The 23,144-nt window shown below is 36.5% G+C and overlaps 1 long non-coding RNA gene across 1 annotated transcript in view; it reads left to right on the top strand.

Moving 5' to 3' along the window:
* LOC116752229 overlaps nucleotides 1-3,057 on the top strand; it is a 51,736-nt gene extending 48,679 nt beyond the window's left edge. The window contains exon 3 of the long non-coding RNA XR_004349431.1: nucleotides 2,925-3,057. This is a non-coding gene — a long non-coding RNA (uncharacterized LOC116752229). The remainder of the gene's footprint in view (nucleotides 1-2,924) is intronic.
* Nucleotides 3,058-23,144: the final 20,087 nt, after the last annotated feature.

Here is a 23,144-nt window from a genome sequence, read left to right as displayed (position 1 = left end):
GACATTGAACCAGCCTGAGGCGTGCCATGCTGCATTCTCCCGGGGAAGTTGTCCCTGTATCCCGGGACCCTGGCCGTGGCGGGCTGCACAGGCTCCCCGGAAGGGAGGTGTGGAGAGTGACTTGTGCTTGCAAACAGGCTTCTTGGTGGTGGCAGCAGCAGCCTTAGCATCTCATGCCCGTCTCTGGGGTCCGCACTGTTAGCCGCGGCTCATGCCCGTCTCTGGAGCTCCTTTAAGCAGCAGAAATCAGTGCAACTCCAGACGCTGTGCTCCAACCACGGCTCCGAGTAGGACGCCGAATGTAATTTTTAAGGAGAAATTATTATATGTTTTCCTATTGGTCTCTGATTCAACTATTTGCAACCTCTCTCACTGGGTGAATGAATGCACCTTTGTTTTACTTCCTGACTCCTTAAAAAGAGCCATTTTTATATTTTAAGCCCTCACACTTAATGAAATATAGATAATACTAAATTAAATGTTTTTCTTCACATGTTGGTGGATTTTACGTTGAAATACTAGTTTCCTTTTGATTCCATTATACAGATTTGAGAACCCAGTATACTGAGGTATGGAATGGTTCTATAGACTCTTAGAATACTTTTTGCTATGTTATTTTTAATTCTGTAGATTCAGGGAAGCCAAGATGCACCACCTTAGGAATGGGAATAGTCCCTTGGGTCATATTTTTAAACATAACCTTTCTTAACCTCTCCTCAAGACCACTCTATGAAGAATAAAACTATTGGGTCACTTCCAAGCCATTCTGAAATGGAATTGAACTGGGGCTTATTTCTCAAACAAAGGTGAGCTAGAACAAGGTCATTCTTGAAACATCAGAGTGGGTACCATTACTCTCAGCATTATTTTACAGGCCATATTTTTTAAACACTGATAGGGAGTTAAAAGAAATTTTAAAAGGTAGTTTTCCAGTTTCATGGTCATACTGCTCTCACCACTTGCCTTTGTACCAGAAACTGAAGTTTTTACAGAATGAAGTATGTGCAAACAATCTAAGAAAATGGCACAATAACAGAAAGACTATTTCAAATTTACCCTGATGGAGTTTTAAGCATTTCCCTTTTTTTCCCTCCTCTTTCCTAGTCTGGATATTCTCTGCACTTGGCTGCTTGATGCTGATCCTCTCGAGAGGTCAGCTGCTTACCCAGACACTGTAAGCCATTGTCCCCACACTTTAGCATCAGCCCCTTCCCTCCTCTGACACTTGAGCTTCCAACTGCCCTGCAGCCAGCATTCACCAGCCACAAAAAAATGACTCTCTCCTCAGATATGACAGGCAGAAAAGCTACGAATTACACTGAGTGCACTTTGGGTCTTTAGGGGAGAGCAAGGAGAATTCAAGTGGGCGGAAATCCTTCTTGCACTTTGCTCCTAACTTAGATGTCTGTTTATCCTTCTCATCTTCACAGCTGTTGCTTTTTTCAAATAAATAGGTGTAAGAAAACTAGGGTGAATTAGATCCCAAAGGTTAAAATATTTTTCCTCATTGTAGTCTCTGTTTTCTTTTTCCTTGTCTATCAAATTTAAAACAAATTTACTGTGAAATAAAGTGGACCTCTGACAACACTCTGAAGTTTGGACTTTTTATTACTATTATATTTTCTTCTCCATTAGGGATGGCTCCTGTGTAACTATGCCTGCAGGGAAGAACATACTGCTCAAGCAGGCATTGTTATTATTTGGGGTTATAATATATCCCTTTTATGGGTTATTTTGCATTTCTTTCCTGGAGATAATAGCCATATGACTTTGAAATATTCTTTACTAGAAGCTCCTATTTATTATACATGGTGAGAGGAAGAATTCTGCCTGCACTGGTCACTCTATTTATAACTGTGGTTACATTCACTCAGCAACTGTTTATTGGAAGGTTGGCTTAGTTTGCTGATATTTTCCCTTAACAATTTGGATGAGAATAATGGGAAGCATTAAATATGGAAGGAAAGGTAAGGTTTGGGATTACCCAGAGGAGTGTGAAATTTTATTGCATTTCTGTCTGACATCTCCTTATGTGCTACAGCATAGGAGAAAGCATAACAGACTTAAAGGTGCCATAGACCTGAGCATCAAGAGACAATTTTGACTTCCAGTCCTCCACTACCACACCCATGAGCAAGACATTTCATTTCTTCATACTTCAAACTCTTTGTCTATAACATAAATGAAGGGCTTGGCTATCTCCAAAGCTTTTCTCAGAAATAAATTTTGCCTCTAGGGTCAAACACTTAAATTGTGACAGATCCCTGCTCAGGGATATAAATGGACATATGGGGATATATATGGGAATATATTGCTCAGGAATATAAATGGATGGTATGGGTTAAATGACTGGAGTTATGATTTTCCATATCTCTAAACTACAGAATTCTATCTGGAAAAATAAATAAGATGCATCTGACATAAAGGTATGAATCATAGCTCCTGCCATCAGTACTATTTTTACATGAGATGGTTGAATTGAGTTGCCACCACCCAAAGGAGTCAGTCACCTGCCATATAAAGTTCAGTGGTGAGAGGGAAATGTAGTGTGCCACGTGAAAATAAAGGAAGTGCTTTGAAAATAAACATTCGAATGACAAACTACCCTCAAGGCGGACAGATGGTTTTAAGCATCAACTTGACTGAGCCACAGAGTGCCCAGATATTTGAACAGACATTATTCTCGTGCTCCTGTGAGGGTGTTTTTGGATGAGGTTAGCATCAACCACATCTAAAGGTAGACTGAGTTAAGTAAATCGCCCTCCCCAGTGTGGGTGGACCACATCCAATCTATTGCTTGAATAGAACAAAACGTTTGATCCTTCCCTGAATAAAAGAGAATTCTTCCTTTCTGACTGCCTTCAAACTGGGACACCAGCCTTTTCCTGCTTTCAGACTCAGTCTGAAACATTGTCTCTTTCAAGATCTTGAGCCTGCTCTTCAGTCTGGAACTACGTCATCTGCTGTCCTGGGTCTCAGGCCTTTGGATTCAAGACTGGAGCTACATCACTGGCTCTACTGACTCTGCACCTTGCTGACTCACCCTGCAGATGCTGGGACTTGACAGTCTCCATAATCATGTGAGGCAAATCCTTATAATAAATCTATTTCTATATATTCTAATATATTCCATATTTTAGAATATATTATGCATATTATATATGTGATTGTATGTGTATTTGTATATATATATAGGCTATCTATCTATCTATCTATCTATCTATCTCTCTTATTGGTTCTGTTTCTCTGGAGAATTTTGACAAATATAATGGTTGAGGATAATATACACCAGAAAAAAGAAGACATTCATATATTTTTAAAACTCCTCTAGGGTTTACACATTGATATTAAGCACAAAAAGAACAAAGAGTTGGTACAGGTGACTTGATTCCTTATGAGAAACTTTTGGGCTTGCCTTATTTCTTCATAACTCAGGAAATAATATCTAAGAAAGACAGTAAATTAGTCTCTCACACAGGCAGTGTTGAGCCATTGTGTGGTCAATTTTCAGCTTAGCTATTGTATCATGACAAAAGGACAATACAGATTGATCATACCATTATCCCTCATTGTGAGCCTCCAGGCCGGATGGCCAATTTGGCATGACTATTCAGCTTGTCTTTAAAGTATGTTAAGTGGCCTTACTGGGAAACACAACTGTACATGTGAATGAAAGTGAGTCAGAGGATACGAGTGGAAATATGTTTATCACTTCACTTTAGAAATCCTGAAAAGTATTCCAAATATATTAACTGCTCTCTGCCTTTTTCTGAAAAGTATGAGTAACTCAAGGTAAAAAGATTAAGGGATGAGGAAGGATTAGTTGGGAAAAAAAGAGACATTTTGCTACATCTGCTACAAAAAATTATTGAGTACATTTTCAATTGTTGAATAAGAAATAACATCACTATTCTCCATTGCTCCTAGGCAGAATGCTGATAGGGCTACAGGGTGAAAGGAAATACTGTGTTATATACTAATTCCCTACTAATGGATAGCTAAGTTGTTCAAAATTTCTATCAATGAAACCCCTAAAATTTCTGAAGAGGAACAAACCATGTTTTCTCATGTTAAATGGGTGGCTCTAGAGTACAGACTAATCAGCAAATCAGACCAACTAGAGGCTGTATGTTTCATGTCAAGAGTGAAATGCTGAATATCTGTAATGTTTTGCTGGCACAACACTGTCACAGAACAGTAGGAAATAAGCTCTTGGCTTAAAATACACTCCAGAAATAATTAGCTTGGAATACTTATCTTTTGGAAAGGGATCCTGAACCACTGACAGAGATAAGAATCAACCCTTGCAAAACAAAAAAGTAAAGAGATGGATATCTATTATAATTTCAGAACCATTATGCATCAAGGACTAAGAACAGCTATAGCAGCAGCCACACAGGCAGCAGAATGAGAAAGTCTAGTGAAAAGGATAGGTCCCCAGCACAAATTGTTGTTCCCCTGTTGTGAAGCAGTAACATCTAAGATAGCTGCTGCCGCCTAGTAGAGAATGGTAAAACTGTTCCCTGAGAATCCATGTTCAAGACAGTCATACTTCTTCTAATTAATATCAATCAATCAATCATCAATCAATCTTTTGTTCTAGGGGGACTGTCAAGCCAGGCAAGTGGGATGTGATACATCATTCAGGAAAACGTGACCCCAGCTGTCATGACAGCCCTTGGGCAGCTGGTACACTCTGGAAACACGCTGTTACACTGTCACCAGGAATTCAGTATAAGCGAAGAAGTATTTCCTGGAAAATGTGGATACACACAGTTAAGTGGAAAGGAGCAGATTCAGTCCAAGAGCAATGCAAAAACCTGGAACTAATGCTCTTTTTAGGTTAAAACATAGGATGTAATGGCCAGTGTTAGTTGGATCACATGGTGCAGCTCCTCGGCCGTGGCAGACCCTGGCACAGGGACCTGCTCACTCAGTCAGTGAATCCCAGTACTGCCGAGACAGGAGCTACCTGAGCTCCATCCATGTTATTACAGAACACCACATATGGTCCCACTTTGTAATGTGTATTTGTTAGAATCATATTCTTTCTTATCCAGCTTACTTGATAAGTAGTTAAGCATTTGCCAAGAAATTGTGAGCACAAAAATCAGTGCAAGGATATTCACAGGATTTCAAAGGATTACCACACAGATCAATTATCAATCACAAAGGGGAAAACTCCGATAACACTCAGTGGATAGCAGTGATCCAATTTTGCATTGTCTCACAAACAATGACACAAATAGATAAACTGACTTTGTTTACAGTGATGTGGTGCTACAGAAAATTCCTATCATCATCTATTTAGTATTCTCCTCAAAAGGTTTAAAATAGAATTTAAATATGAGAAACAATCAAATACAGATAGTTAAATATCCTGCAATTGTCCTAAACAATCAGACAAATCTAGAATGTGGGACACCCTACAATGCAATTGGCCTAACTTTTTTAAAATTATCAATGTCATGAAGGAAATAAAAGTGGGGGAACTCCTGTAGATCAAAGAGGAATAAAGAGGGATTGGACCTCGCTGCAGCAGCAGAGGATGCCATTTCCTTCCTGCTGTCCTTCTCAGGCATAGAACTTCTGCCCTAAAACAAAACTGAGGACTTAAGCCTGGGACACAGCATCTCATATAACTCTGAGAGACTGCTCCAAAGAGTATCATGGTGCTCCAGCCGGGTGTCAGGCCTGTGCCTCTGAGGTGGGAGAGCCAAGATCAGAGACCTCCCATCTCCATGTAATATCAAACAGTGAAAGCTCTTCCAGAGATCTCCATCTCAATGCTAAGACCCAGCTCCACTCAACGACCAGCAAGCTACAGTGCTGGACACCCTATGCCAAACAACTAGCAAGACAGAAACACAACCCCACCCATTAGCACAGAGGCTGCCTAAAATCATAATAAGGTCAAAGACAACTCAAAACACAACACTGGATGCAGTCCTGCCCACCAGAAAGACAAGATCCAGCATCATCCACCAGAACACAGGCACCAGTCCCCTCCACCAGGAAGCCTACAAAACCCACTGACACTGGGGGCAGACACCAAAAACAACAGGAACTACAAACTTGCAGCCTGCAAAAAGGAGACCCCAAACACAGTAAGTTAAGAAAAATGAGAAGACAGAGAAATATGCAGCAGATGAAGAAGCAAGGTTAAAAACCCACCAGACCAAACAAATGAAGAGGAAATATGCAATCTACCCGAAAAAGAATTCAGAGTAATGATAGTAATGACGATCCAAAATCTTGGAAATAGAATGGAGAAAATAAAATAAATGTTTAACAAGGACCTAGAAGAACTAAACAGCAAACAAACAATGGTGAGCAACACAATAAATGAAAATTAAAATTCTCTAGTAGGAATCAATAGCAGAATAACTGAGGCATAAGAACAGATTAGTGACCAGTAAGATAAAGTAGAAGAAATAACGACTGCAGAGAAGAATAAAGAACGAAAAGAACTTAGGACAGTCTCAGACACCTCTGGGACAACATTAAATGTACCAACGTTCGAATTATAGGGGTTCCAGAAGAAGAAGAGATAAAGACAGGGACTGAGAAAATATGTGAAGAGACTATAGTTGAAAACTTCCCTAATATGGGAAAGAAAATAGTCAAGTCCAGGAAGCACAGAGAGTCCCATACAGGATAAATCCAGGGAGAAACATGCCAAGACACATATTAATCAAACTATAAAAACTTAAATACAAAGAAAAAATATTAAAAGCAGCAAGGGAAAAACAACAAATAACATACAAGGGAATCCCTATAAGGTTAACGGCTGATCTTTCAGCAGAAACTCTGCAAGCCAGAGGGAGTGGCAGGACATATTTAAAGTGATGAAAGGGAAAAACTTACAACCAAGATTACTCTATCCAGCAAAGTTCTCATTCAGATTCACCGGCGAAATTAAAAACTTTACAGACAAGCAAAAGCTAAGAGAATTCAGCAACACCAAACTAACTTTACAATAAATGCTAAAGGAACTTCTCTAGGCAAGAAACACAAGAGAAGGAAAAGACCTACAAGTACAAACCCAAAACAATTAAGAAAATGGGAATAGGAATATACATATCAATAATTACATTAAATGTAAATGGATTAAATGTTCCAACCAAAGATAGACTGGCTGAATGGATACAAAAACAAAACCCTTTTATATGCTGTCTACAAGAGACCCACTTCAGACCCAGGGAAAGATACAGACTGAAAGCAACAGAATGGAAAAAGATATTCCACGCAAATAGAAATCAAAAGAAAGTTGGAGTAGGAATTCTCATATCAGACAAAATAGACTTCAAAATAAAGACTATTACAAGAAACAAAGAAGGACACTACATAATGATCAAGGGATCAATCCAAGAGGAAGATACAACTGTACATATTTATGCACCCAAAAGAGGAGCACCTCAGTACCTCAGGCAAATGCTAACAGCCATAAAAGAGGGAATCGACAGCAACACAATCATAGTAGGGGACTTTAATACCCCACTTTCACGAATGGACAGATCATCCAGAATGAAAATAAATAAGGAAACACAAACTTTAAATAATACATTAAACAAGATGGACTTAATTGATAATTAAAGGACAATCCACCCAAGCACAACAGAATATACTTTCTTATCAAGTGCTCATGGAAGATTCTCCAGGATACATCACATCTTGGGTCACAACTCAAACCTTGGTAAATTTAAGAAAATTGAAATCATATCAAGTATCTATTCTGAGCACAATGCTATAAGATTAGATATCAATTACAGGAAAATATCTGTAAAAAATACAAACACATGGAGGCTAAACAATACATTACTTAATAACAACAGATTACTGAAGAAATCCAAGAGGAAATTTAAAAATACCTAGAAATAAATGACAATGAAAACACGATGACCCAAAACCTATGGAATGCAGCAAAAGCAGTTCTAAGGGGGAAGTTTATAGCAGTACAATCCTACTTCAAAAACAAGAAATATCTCAAAAAAAAAACCTAACCTTACACCTAAAGCAATTAGAGAAAGAAGAACAAAAAACCCCAAAGTTAGCAGAAGGAAAGACATCATAAAGATCAGATCAGAAATAAATGAAAAAGAAATGAAGGAAACAATAGCAAAGATCAATAAAAGTAAAAGCTGGTTCTTTGGAAGATAAACAAAATTGATAAACCATTAGCCAGACTCATCAAGATAAAACAGGGAGAAGACTCAAATCAATAGAATTAGAAATGAAAAAGGGGAACTAACAACTGACACTGCAAATACAAAGGATCATGAGAGATTACAACAAGTAATTATATGCCAATAAAATGGACAACCTGGAAGAAATGGACAAATTCCTAGAAAAGCAGAACCTTCTGAGACTGAACCAGGAAGAAATAGAAAATATAAACAGACCAATCACAAGCACTGAAATTGAGACTGTGATTAAAAGTCTCCCAACAAACAAAAGCCCAGGACCAGATGGCTTCACAGGCAACTTCTATCAAACATTTAGAGAAGAGCTAACATCTATCCTTCTCAGATTCTTCCAAAATATAGCAGAGGGAGGAACACTCCCAAACTCATTCTATGAGGCCACCATCACCCTGATACCAAAACCAAAGATGTCACAAAGAAAGAAAACGATAGGCCAGTATCACTGATGAACATAGATGCAAAAATCTTCAACAAAGTACTAGCAAACAGAATCCAACAACACACTAAAAGGATCATACACCATGATCAAGTGGGGTTTATCTGAGGAATGCAAGGATTCTTCAATATATGCAAATCAATCAATGTAATAAACCACTTTAACAAATTGAATGATAAAAACCACATGATCATCTCAATAGAAGCAGAAAAAGCTTTTGACAAAATTCAACACCCATTTATGATAAAATCCTCCAGAAAGCAGGCGTAGTGGGAACTTACATCAACATAATAAAGGCCATATATGACAAAACCACAGCCAACATTGTTCTCAATAGTGAAAAACTGAAACCTTTTCCACTAAGATCAGGAACAAGACATTGTTGCCCACTCTCACTACTATTATTCAACATTGTTTTGGATGTTTTAGCCACAGCAATCGGAGAAGAAAAAGAAATAAAAGGAATCCAAATTGGAAAAGAAGAAGTGAAGCTGTCATTGTTTGCAGATGACATGATACTATACATAGAGAATCCTAAAGATGCTACCAGAAAACTACTAGATAGAGCTAATCAATGAATTTGGTAAAGTAGCAGGATACAAAATTAATGCACAGAAATCTCTTGCATTCTTATACACTAATGATGAAAAATCTGGAAGAGAAATTAAGGAAACACTCCCATTTACCACTGAAACAAAAGGAATAAAATACCTAGCAATAAACCTACCTAAGGAGACAAAAGACCTGTATGCAGAAAACTATAAGACACTGATGAAGGAAATTAAAGATGATAGCAACAGATGGAGAGATATACCATGTTCTTGGATTGGAAGAATCAACATTGTGAAAATGACTATACTACCAAAAGCAATCTACAGATTCAATGCAATCCCTATCAAACTACCAATGGCATTATTCACAGAACTAGAACAAAGAATTTCACAATTTGTATGGAAACACAGAAGACCCTTAATAGCCAAAGCAATCTTGAGAAAGAAAAACGGAGCTGGAAGAATCAGGCTCCTGGACTTTGGACTATACTACAAAGCTACAGTAATCAAGACAGTATGGTACTGGCACAAAAACAGAAATATAGATCAATGGAACAGGATAGAAATCCCAGAGATAAACCCACACACATATGTTCATCTTATTTTTGATAAAGGAGGCAAGAATATACAATGGAGAAAAGACAGCCTCTTCAATAACTGGTGCTGGGATAACTGGACAGCTACATGTAAAAGAATGGAATTAGAACACTGCCTAACACCATACACAAAAAGAAACTCAAAGTGGATTAGACCTAAATGTAAGGCCAGACACTGTCAAACTCTTAGAGGAAAACATAGGCAGAATACTGTATGACATAAATCACAGCAAGATCCTTTTTGACCCACCTCTCAGAGCTATGGAAATAAAAACAAAAATAAACAAATGGGACCTAATGAAACTTCAAAGCTTTTGCACAGCAAAGGAAACTATATACAAGATGAAAAGACAACCTTCAGAATGGGAGAATATATTTGCAAATGAAGCAACTGACAAAGGATTAATCTCCCTAATTTACAAGCAGCTCATGCAGCTGAATATCAAAAAAACAAACAACCCAGTCCAAAAATGGGCAGAAGAGCTAAATAGACATTTCTCCAAAGAAGATATACAGATTGCCAACAAACACATGAAAGGATGCTCAACATCACTAATCATTAGAGAAATACAAATCAAAACTACAGTGAGGTATAACCTCACACCATTCAGAATGGCCATCATCAAAAAGTCAACAAGCCAGAAATGCTGGAGAGGGTGTGTAGAAAAGGAAACCCTCTTGCACTGTTGGTGGGAATGTAAATTGATACAGCCACTATGGAGAACAGTATGGAGGTTCATTAATAAACTAAAAATAGAACTACCATACCACCCAGAAATCCCACTACTGGGCATAAACCCTGAGAAAACCATAATTCAAAAAGTGTCAGGTACCACAATGTTCATTGCAGCTCTATTTACAATAGGCAGGACATGGAAACAACCTAAGTGTCCATCGACAGATGAATGGATAAAGAAGATGTGGCACATATATACAATGGAATGTTACTCAGCCATGAAAAGAAACGAAATTGAGTTATTTGTAGTGAGGTGGATGTTCGCAGAGTCTGTCATACCGAGTGAAGTAAGTCAGAAAGAGAAAAACAAATACCGTATGCTAACAAATATATATTGAATCTAAAAAAATAAAAAATAAAATAAAAATCTGGCTCTGAAGAACCTAGTGGCAGGACAGGAATAAAGCCGTAAATATTGAGAATGGACTTGAGGACACGGGGAGGGGGAAGGGTAAGCTGGAACGAAGTGCGAGAGTGGCATGGACATATATACACTGCCAAATGTAAAAAAGATAGCTAGTGGGAAGCAGCCACATAGCACAGGGAGATCAGCTCGGTGCTTTGTGACCACCTAGAGGGGTGGGATAGGGAGGGTGGGAGGGAGGAAGGAGATATGGGGATATAAGCATATACATAGCTGATTCACTTCGTTATAAAGCAGAAACTAACACACCATTGTAAAGCAATTATACTCCAATAACGATGTAAGGGAAAAATAAAGAGGACTAAAGAAACTTGACAATCAGGTAAAATGCATGATGTTCTTTACTTGAATGAAAAGTTAAAAAAACTATAAAGTTATCTGGGGGATAATTGGATACACTTGAGTATGGAAATTAGAAAATATTCTTGAACAATGTTAAATTTATGGTGTGTGAGATCAGGTAACATGAAAAAAGACCCAGCTGCAATGCAGTCAGAAAAAATACAATCATAGGAGTTGGTGGTCAAACACATTATGGCCACAGACTTCTTCGGTAAAACATGTAACATTTACTTAGAATGAGAAACAAAATTTTTAAACTTACAAATTAAAACAAATGAAATTAATCATTGTCTTAAGTGAAATTACCTTGAAATGATGGAGTAGGAAAATTTGAGGGGAGTATACTAAGGAACAGCATCTGTAAGTGTAGGGGGGTGGGTACAGCAAGATTAGTAAGAGAAAGTCTGAAGTGTGGTGCATTCACAACAGAGAACACAGCAGAGTAGACCTAGAGCTCTGGAACTAGAATTGGCCCCATGTCAGGCAAGGGGCAAGGGAGACAGGTACTCTGCTAATCACCAGATCTGGGATGTGGGCTGCCCTCAGAAATGGGCATAATCTTGGTAGAGTAGCCTGCTTCAGGCAGAGCAATTCCCGGAAGGTGCTGCAGCTATGAGCCGACAGCAACCACTACTCCCAGCAGCTGGAAAAATGAGGGCATCTCTTCTGAAAGAGGGATCTGGGAATTGTACCTCCATGTACATTACAGCCCAAAACAACACAAAATTCAGAGGGGGAGCTAATAGACTTTCTATTAATTGACAACTTTTGTAATACAATGTTTTCCTTTAATTTTTTGGTTGCACACATTTTGAATATCTATTTGCCAACAATTTATAATATTATTTTCCTTAGGGACAGGAGAAGGATAATTTGGTTTTACCTTTAGGAGGGCTGTTGACATACAGTTTCACTACATATATACATATATGTATATATTTTAATTTAGAAAACTTTTAAAATTTGGACAAATCTCTATCAAGTTCCTTTCATATATGAACTCTAAAATTTTAGGTATCCCAAGGTATCTTGCACAGTGATTAAGATTAAATGTGGTTTGTAATGATGATGCTTATTCATCAATTAGTATTCATATATCACTTGTAGTGAAGGTTATGCGTTCTAAGTTGGGCTCTGCACTTTTATTTCAGGACACAAAGGAATTGGCACAGTGGTAGTAGGAATATTCTGGAAGCCATTCTGACACTGGGATGAGCAATTACTTAACAATAAATGGAAATGATTGCAAACCAAAGATACATACATCTTACTAAACCCAAATTAAATAGATCTTAACTGTATCTCCATAATGCCTGCAGTCACTCAGAGGCAGCACACACTGGGGCTGGTGCAAGTGAGGGTTCCGAATCTGAAGCTTCTGTAGCTTCAAGGTAAAACTGCTTCCACCCCCTGGATTCATAACTTTCTTAGGCTTTCGTTACTTCATTGTCCCTCTACCCTATGGTACTTACTGCTGCACTTCACACACAGTCAACCGACAAATTGAGCAAACTACTGAGGGACAACAGAATCCTGGGTTACAAACTCAGTTATAACGAGCGAAATATGAGGATGTAAAGTTTCTCAGGTCAGCTTGACTGGAGCTAAAGCACTACTCAGGTTCAATCAGGCATTCCCAGCCCATGGCCATTTCCCCAGCTCTTCCTAAAAACCCAAGTTTCTGTCCTGTGTCCTTTTCAGTTAGGTCACAGTTATACTCTTCCTCCAGAACTGTTGCTGTTTCTTTGGATTCAGTTACTGTCTAAGGAAACAGAGCATTGTCCTCTCTGTTTTTCCTTAAGTTCCTCTGGGTTTCAAGATAAAATTGTATTCTCAAAGCCACCTGAACTGTCACTCCACAGCATCTCTGCACTTCTCAGAGTTCTCAGGACTCGCTGCTGTACCTTTGGGGAACACCATATCTCCTGCTCACCTCCCTTGAGTGTTATCTGCATACACATAGCCTTTCTCTTTAGTCAATTCTTCTAAAAATACCAAATAGTTTCAGAACTCAGACCTCTAATGTCCATTAAGTATAACTACAATAAAACCTATAAGAATCAATCACCAAGATTCCAGGGAGAATCTAGGAGTTGCTGCAAGCAAAGAGATCTAACTGTGAAATACATCCCTTTTAAAATTATGCTTAGAGTCAGATGGCTGTAAGAAATCTAGTAAATTAACATCTCTAAAAGCTTTAACAGTAGAGAATTAAAAAAATAATTCTACTTTATTCAAAACCCATGAAATTTGAATTCTGTATCAGGCATTCAGAATAATGACACTTTCAAGGGTAATGTTTACCAGGATGCAGGTGTTCAATGCACTTCTTTTGCTCACTACAGTGAGATCTTGTATGACAACATTTTAACATTCTTCCCTTTTGAATCAATGAATATTATTAACATAAGATTATTAATGAGCAAGATTATTAATTGACTCATTCCTTCCTCCTCTTCTATTCTTTTAGTTTGCTATTTTTTTACCCAATTCCATTTCACATCCATCTTATATCCCTCAGATGTAAGCATCAGAGAACTGGATGTAGGTTATTTTCAGTGAAGGGTCTTTAGCTCTGAAATTTCTTACCTGCAGTGACATTGTGAGGTCCCATTTTGCCCATCTTTCTTAAGGGTACATGCAATGACAATACCTTTCATTTGGTGACCAGGTACAGGAAACAACTGAAAGAGAACAAATTTTAAAAACCTATTTTATGCTGCTTTAATTAAAACTATGATTTTTTCTGAGTTATTTTAATTTTAATACTGTTACCATGAGGCAGATTGTGGGGAAAAATGAAAATTTAAAATAAAAATATATATTATCTGGTCTTTTTGTGATTTTGAATCCTTCCGCCACACATCAGCATCACTGACACAAGATGTTCCCTCAGCCCCCTTTTCATTTTTTTTTTAAAGTTCTTCATATATGGAGGGTGGGGACTATTCTAGCAAACCTAATACAGTATTTACAAAATAAAGAATACTAGAATTGTTGTTACCGAAATGATAAGCCCTATGGCAAGTTTAAAAGTCCTTCAAAAATAATTTAATTATTAAGTTATGGACTTAATAATCAATTAAAAATGAACTAAAGTCAATTAATTGCTGTCTCTTCTATTCTTTCCTCACCTTACCCTAAATCCCCATATGGTGCCAATTAAAATCCTTGGGACAAGCCAAAGAGGTAGGAAAACTGCTGAGTTACCCTGTGTTCACCTGGGGGAAGGCAAGGGAGAGAAAGGAGGAAACTGCCAACTTTCCCTACTCTCCTCACAGCCCCTCACTGATTAGGATTCCTCAAGGGCAAGAACATTTAATGGACCTCAGTGTTTAATGTCTGTCTGCTGCTTTCTCAGAATTCAGTCTATTAAGAGTTGCTCCTCTGTCACTTAGCTTTAGAGGTAAAGTAAGAAATGCTTCCTTTTGAGAACTTAGCAGTTACTAGAGAGTCAACTTGTGTTGAGGCTCTTGGGTAGGAGATGTTAGTTTCAAAGGCAGGAAAAACTGTGTCTCTTTCTTCCTCAACATGCTTAACATTGGGTCATTTTTCCTTGGACCAGTTTTCCTTGTGACCAGCATTTGGCTAATGGTAGGCTGGTAAATTTGTAGCAACTGGGCTTCCCCTAGCACAGGGGTCCCCAACCCCTAGGCCACAGACCAGGCCTGTTAGGAACCGGACCACACAGCAGGAGGTGAGCAGCAGGTGAGGGAACAAAGCTTCATTTGTATTTACAGCTGCTCCCCATTGCTCGCATTACCACCTGAGCTCCTTCTCCTGTCAGCATTATGGTGAGTTGTATATTTATTTCATTATTTATTACAATGTGATAATAATAGAAATAAAGTGCACAATAAATGTAATGTGCTGGAATCATCCCGAAACCATCCCCCCCTCCCCCCTCTCCCATCCGTGGAAAAACTGTCTTCCACAAAACTGGTCCATGGTGCCAAAAAGGTTGGGAACCACTGCCCTAGCACATCCCTCTCTCCACACCCAAAAGCCCTAATTAGTAGTGTTTTCATGGTGTAAACCTTCCCACTATGGCTGATTTCAAGCTACAATGCTTGATGCTACTGAACCCAGAGTTGGAAAGAGACTCTCCTCTTTCCAAGTTGACACACTCAACTCTCCTCTGCCAGTATAAGTTAGCCCCAGAATACCATGGGTTTTGACCCTTGAGGAGAAAGAAGCATGGAAGCCCCTTATATGTTCCTATTACTTAACCCTGTGAAGCCAACTGAGTCTCCTACTATAGAAGTCTTATTAGAAATCCACATCACTGCAAATCAAAGGAAATTCACCTTCTAATAAGTAATAGAACCAGAAGTTGTAGTTAATTCAGTTCATGAGATCTGTTTACTTGGTCGTCTTTTTAAATTCTCCTTGTGGTTCTATAGAAAGAACGTATAGTTAAAAGGGAAGTTATGTTTTCTATGACTGAGGAAAAGATCTGCTGCCATACAAGAAGACACATTCTAAAAAAAGTTATTTCTTTTTTTTCTTCACAATTCCTTTAAATGTTTCACATTAAATACCTTAATTATAGTTGTCATGTTTGAAGCTTTATGTCAGAGACCTTAGGAAGAGGCTTTAGAGGATGAGGCAATGCTGAATAAAACTTCAAAACCTCTACAACCGTTATAGTTATACAACTATTTTGTTTAAATCTTCACCATCATGACATACTGTTGAGTTCAACAATTTTACAGAGGTGGTAAATGATTTTCCCCAACTCACAAAATCATTACTAAAGGTTAGGGCTAGAATGCAGATCTATGGACTTCCAGCCTAGGTTGCCTGCACTAGTCTTCACTCTCTCTTTTAAATATTAAAATAAAATTCTAATGTTCTGTTTATTTGAGTGAGTGCTCTATAAACTAAAGTTCTCTAATTTACCTTTTGTCTCAATTCATTATTGGATTTTGAGCCTGTTTTCATCACCTCTAGGATACCATTACCTATTCAGAAACTTTACCTTACTTACTTTTGGTATGGCATATAATATTCCTAGATGATTATAAGGCACATCAAGGAAAATAGTACATGTAATTTAACTAAGAAGAAAATTAAAATCATCAATTTTTTTCTTATTAAAATTAATAGACATTAGTCATGCATATATGCTCAATTCCTTTCTTTCCAGATTTTTAATCAAATTTCTGTCATGTTTAGCAATTCACACTGATTATTAAGGTGGCCGAAATCAACAGATTAGTTGTATTTGGCTTACCTTTATTTTACAGATATAATGTTAGTCTTTATGTCACTGCATATGAACATAGTATATGGATGGATAATTACAAACTAAAAATTACTCAATAGTTTCTAATGATGTCTGTAGAACTATCTTGGTGACTAATTTCAGGGTCACTGTTTCACAATTTCGTAGATAATTTTTATTACAGAAAAAAACTGTAAAAAATTCTAGGAGTTTTTTAAAATAAAGTAATGTTTAAACTTTGCAAAATAAAAGTGACTAATTAGGTCATGATATTATACAATATTCGATCCCCCAAAATATTTACATATTTTCCAAAAATGTGTTTCTCTTTTTCCCTCAACCTCGCTCTCCTGTAAAAGAGAATTTGAAAGATACTGAAATCTTTCATGTAATTCTCTTTTATGCTATTAAATAATAAGTATCAGAATGATTATAAAGATTTGAGAAGATATCATAGATCCTCTTTCCTCTTGTATTTTCCATTTCTTTTTTCAGTTGCTAAAACAGTCTTTCACAGACATTAGTTTTATGATAAATGTATCCAAACCATCTCACACTCTGAACTGCTACCATCAAAATACATCTGGACACTTTTTTTTGCTTGAGAGTTGGGCATCATGGTTCTCCTCTTCAGAAAAGTGTTATTTGATATTTAATACTTATGTCCAGCAGAAAATACTCTGAGGTCTGTTAATAACATCAATTTTATAGTACATGTACATTTTCCAATGAGTTTCCTATCCAGTTATATTAAGCCATCAAAGAAGCAATTTAAGGTAGAATAAAAGTTTTTTGTGAATATTTTATGAGGACACTGAGCAAGAGAAGTTAAAGTTGAAATACAGAAAACTGCAAGAAATTCAGAAAATATTTATAGGTAAAAAGATACCTAAGTTTTAACTAAATGCTTGAGTACTCTTTAGAGTATATATGCCATTTAGAACTTTTAAATCACCACTCTATTGATTTCCTTAGATACCACCTCCACTGATAAATCTGATTTTAAATTGCATTGAAGGAGTTATGTCTGTGAAAATGGTAGAGTAAGAAACTCTGAAAATTGTTTCTTTCATAAAAGTAATGATGAAACTGACAAAACTTGTTAGAATCAACTTTTTTCAAAATTCTGGATATTAATTGAAAGCTTATTTTTGGATTCTATTCCATTCCCTTGAATTTTCTATCCATCCTGAGCTGGTAGCTTACCACTTAACTATTGTAGCTCTAGAATACATTTTGATACCTAACATGGCATATCTCACCTTATTATTCTTTTCAAAATCTGCTTGGATTTTTGTTAGATTTACAGTAGATTACACTAAGTTCACAGTTTATTTTGAGGAGAATTAATATATTTGTGATCTTAGGTTTTCCCACTCAGAAATAATATATGACATCACATTTACTTTGGTCTTTATACCCTTCTGCAATGATTTATAGCTTTTATCATATACATTTGCATAGTTCTTGTTAAACTTATTCTTTTATTTTATATATTCTGCTATGAAAAAGGAGATTATTTTATTATCTTATAAATTTGTTATTGCTAATGTATGGAAAGCTCTGATTTGTTTATTACCTTTATGGACCTATTATTTATACATTTTATCTATCTTTTTTCTTGATTTTCTATTTATGCAAACATATTGTCTGACAATATTTTGATTTTTTTTCCTGTCTGACATTCATACTTCTCATTTCTTTTTCTTGTGTTATCATAATAGATAAAAGCTCCAGATTTATGTTAGCTACTGTTTATTCACAGAATGATAAATTTGTGTAGCTTTTTGCAAACCACAGAAAACATCTAATCCAGTCCTTAAAATTTACATATGTAATAACAGAGAACTGAGTAACAAAGTGACTTGTTTAAATACCTAGTTTGTAATGACATAACTTCTCCTGTAATTCTCCCTTTGACATGCATTCAAGCTCTTTATTATTCTTTCGTGCTTTTCTTTATGGGACAACCAGTGAGTCTACTGCATAGAGTCTCACTTTGCTTTGTCAAATATTGTTATATAATTTTCACTCTGCTCAAGCCTGCCCTGTGCACATATGCACAAAGCAGAAGCCTCACTCTCCACCACCAAAGTAGGTGCTCCTCAGAGCTAGAAAAAAATAAATGAATAAATCTATAATAAAACAACACACTCTTCAGTCTAGACTGGTAGTCAGACTATTTATTTATTACATGTATAAGACTACATACATAGTCTTTGGTACACAGATATTCAGATCATGTAAAAATATAAGACCACATCTTTTTCTCTAGCTGATTTCCAATTTAAAACTTAAATTTATATTAACCTGATCCCATTAGTATAGTTTTTCTGGGAATCCGGGTTGGTCAATATGACATAACCTTTATTTTCAAGGAAGCAAATGATTTGACTACACGAAGTTGTTTTTTGAAGATGTGTCTAATGATTTGTGAAGTTCCAAAGATAATGTTCTGCCTGCACCTGTGTGAATGTTTTGTCAGAATCAATTATGAAATATGTAATTATATGGATATTGACTAATTAATGCAAAACCCAGTGGAACTGCCAGAGAGTTAAACAAGTTCTCTGTAGTGCATGCGGACAGTGACTCTGATGGGTGAAGTTTCATTAAGCTAATGATGTTGATCACATAAAGGGTCTTAAGTAAATCTGGGTGATATTTTCACATTATAGACCATGATTCAAACACTGTTCCACATCACCAGAGCCACATTTCATTGTGACAGAGATCATGTGCTCCAAGATACTTAGCAGTATCTTTCAGTACAATTGTGCATTCTAATGAGACCCTGCAGTCAAGATGGCTACACTTCATTCAGTTAGGCATCTTTATTGAAAGGTTTTATTTTTGTGATCATGATTCACTGGTGTGAACAAAATCTAACAAAGATAATCATAGTCTATTTGTTCTCCATATCAGAGACCATGTTATTCTCTATTAGGATAGAGTTGAGAACCACAAACAAAAATATGATGAGCATAAATCTTTCCATTTCTCTTCATGTGTATTTTCTAATCAATTAAGACCTGAAGAATTGTGATACTGTCCCACTAGAATCTAAGACTCTAAATTCCACGGGAGTAGAGACATCTTGTAAGTGTGCTGTTCATCACTCTGTCACCATGACTCAATCAATTGTCTGATAAGAAGCAGGTCCTCATATCACACAACTACCAGAAAAAAAGCCAGAGGACAATAAATAAAGCCAGAGTGTTAAGCTAGGATATAGTCCCCAAACCATGTCTTTATAGAAACTATGGTATAGTGATACTATTTCTTTCCTCTCTGGAGAAGTAGGAAAGAAATACTTCTTTCTCAGCACTTTCCACTATACATGTAACTAACCACAGAGGCATTTATGTAGCTTTCTACAAATCCTAAACCTGGATAAACTATTAAGAATAAGGAGCTCATTATAATACCATAGAGATAAACATACTCTTTTATGAGTGTTGTATTTAATGAGTAAGTATTATTTGGTACCACTTTATGAATTTTTACTTCCCCTCTTTCAGCCTATATATATATTTTCCAAAATATATATCTTTTTTTTTTTTGGTACGTGGGCCTCTCACTGTTGTGGCCTCTCCCGTTGCGGAGCACAGGCTCCGGATGCGCAGGCTCAGTGGCCATGGCTCACGGGCCCAGCCGCTCCGCGGCCTGTGGGATCTTCCCGGACTGGGGCACGAACCCATGTTCCCTGCATCGGCAGGCAGACTCTCAACCACTGCGCCACCAGGGAAGCCCTCAAAATATATATTTTTAAAACTAATATTATGATTGTACCAGCCAACTACAACTAGGTTAACTTTTCTCACAATGCCATAAAATTTGGTGAAGTTTTGCTGCCTATAACAAATATAGTGAATTAGCATAATGAAAAGCATCTTTTCATTTTGTTAGGCTCAATGACAAAATACTGATTTCTTTAAAATATATTTTATGTATATTTTAGCATTAGGCTGAGTAAAATAAGGAGAGTGGGTCATTCCTTTATCCCACACCCTCAGGAAACCACTAGGAGAAATATCTTGGATTAGCTTTCTCTCTTAAGCACCTCACTGCTGGGCATTTCTTTCTCTACTCACTTCTGCTCTCCCTAGGCAGAGACATGTAGTATTTGAAGCTGTGAACAATCTGAAATCATCACTAATTACTCACCTATTTAATTTTACAGATAGGACATTTTAAGGTAAAGAAGGTTAATTTTAGTTTTCAGAATCTAGGTCTGTTTTTGTTTATCATTTTATCCCTCTTATCCAGCACAGTACCAGGCATACAGAGGATCCTCAATTAATATTTGTAAAATGAATAAGGAAATGAATAGAGGCATGTTGAATAAAGACACTAGAAGAAAGCAGAATTTCCTGGCTCTTTTGCTCAAAGAATAGGATCTATGAGCCAAAGGTAATTAGTGGTAAAAAAGCATTGCTGCCAAAACTGTGAATATTAGAATTTCTGTCAGCTACTGTATCTTTCTCTGCATTGTTACCTGATAACCTTAATAACTTTCCCTGGGAAGACATCTCTTAGCATTATCGAATCTTACTATATAAAGTCCAAACATTGTCATTGATTAGACTAACTATTATCTATTAAAAGCATTAGGTCAGCTAGACCTGTAGAAGGAAGTCCTGCTCTGCTTTTACTCATACCAGGTTAGTAATCATGGTACATTATTCAATATTAAGTGTATTTTATTAGGTTCCTCCAAAGTTATTACCCACCGGAGACTTATATAGCTATCTATTTAGCACACATCATATGTCAGAATAATTATTGGTGGATGCAAATTTAAATATTATGGGAGGATTTCAAGGGCTTTTATTACAAATGTACCAGTGGCAATAGAGTTCTCTTGAATGTATTGAGTAGTGTTCATTATTTCAGTTCCATTCAGGACTTGAAGATATAACCAAAAGTATTCCTCAAACCCAAGAAAGAGCATGAAAAAGTAATAGAAATTAAATGATATCATATGATATCACTTATATGTGGAATCTAAAAAAAAAAGGGGGGGGTACAAATGAACCTATCTACAAAACAGAAATAGAGTTACAGATGTAGAAAACAAACTTATGGTTACCAGGGGTTAAGCAGGCAGATAAATTGGGAGATTGGGATTGACATATACATACTGCTATATATAAAGTATATAACTAGTAAGGGCCTACTACATAGCACAGGGAACTCTATTCAATACTCTGTAATGGCTTATATGGGAAAAGAATCTAAAAAAGAGTGGATCTATGTATATGTATAACTGATTCACTTTGCTGTACACCTGAAACTAACACAACAGCGTAAATCAACTATACTCCAATAAAAATGTTTTAAAAAAGAAATTTGTTTCTTGTGTCTGAGGGAGAATTCACTTTTATTGCCTAATGTCCAGTGTCCCAAACAATATTATTTCATAAATATTGTCCAGTTTTTTTTATTGTTAAAGAAGAATCAATTCATCTTTGTCAGAGAAATATTTCCAGAGAATCAATTTAGAACTGTAGAGCACGACTGAGAGAAACCATCATGTCCTTATTTCTTGACTCATAATAATTTATTTTTATTATTTTAAAATCTTTTTATTTAAAAAATTTTTCTGTCCAAATCATTTTTTAAAATTAGAGGGAATCTTGCTGAAGAAAGAGAATGAATGTGTGAGGATGAACAATTCACAGTTTTGTAGCAAAGAAGATAGAAAAACTGAATTTTGACACCTTACTGAGTGACTAAATCTATGTTGGACACAGTAATAATAATAATAACAATAATAATAATTTGAGATATCAAGAAAAGTTTCACTTATAACCATTAACCTCTGTTTATAAAATTGTGGATGTGAGATAATATAACCTGTGTTTAAAGATTTTTATAAGTCACAGTGACTAAATAAAGGCTTATTTTATTTTACTTTTCATCCTGAGAGTGTATGTTTCAGTTACCTGAAGCATTTTTCTATGGACCAACTCAGTCTGTTGTGAGGTAGTATGAGTAGACAGAGTTATGCCTGGTCTTTGAGGCAGTAGCCACCTCTCCATTTGCATTTTGTGAATCCAGCATTTCTCTTTGGTCTATCACTAACATACACAAAAGGACTTCAGTGGTTTATATTTTACTTATCATTTTGGAATATTATTTAACCAGGGCTTCTGAACACAGAGACCCAGGGTGTGCTGTGCAATGTGTGCCTTCAGAAAATAAATCAGAAACCTTGTCCAAAAGGAATGTTGTGCTGTGATCACTCACACCTCAATCAGTACACACCAGAATCTCCTTTATTATGCCCAATAATTAGAATGGTTAAGTTACTTTCTCCAAATTGATTCCCTATCAATTTAGGGGAATACTACAATCACCTCTCAGATTGTCCAAGGACTCTAACAATAAAAAGTGTGAAAAAAATTTGTAGTCCTCATTAAAAGAGCAGTACAGAAACAAACTTAGAGGTACAGGTACAAACAACTTAAAAGAAACTTATTTCCTTTTTTTTCTTTCATCCTAACTTCACAGTTAAAAGTTTTTCAATTTTTTCCATCACTGCAGTGCAAAGCAGGTTGTGAAGAACAAAAGTTCATGTAAAGTGTTCTAACAGCCCAGCAAAAGGTGGGCGTTTGTTCTTTGA

The sequence above is a fragment of the Phocoena sinus genome, chromosome 3 (assembly GCF_008692025.1).
Source record: "Phocoena sinus isolate mPhoSin1 chromosome 3, mPhoSin1.pri, whole genome shotgun sequence".
NCBI classification, from domain to species: Eukaryota; Metazoa; Chordata; class Mammalia; order Artiodactyla; family Phocoenidae; genus Phocoena; species Phocoena sinus.
This window is presented reverse-complemented; position numbering and strand designations above follow the sequence as displayed.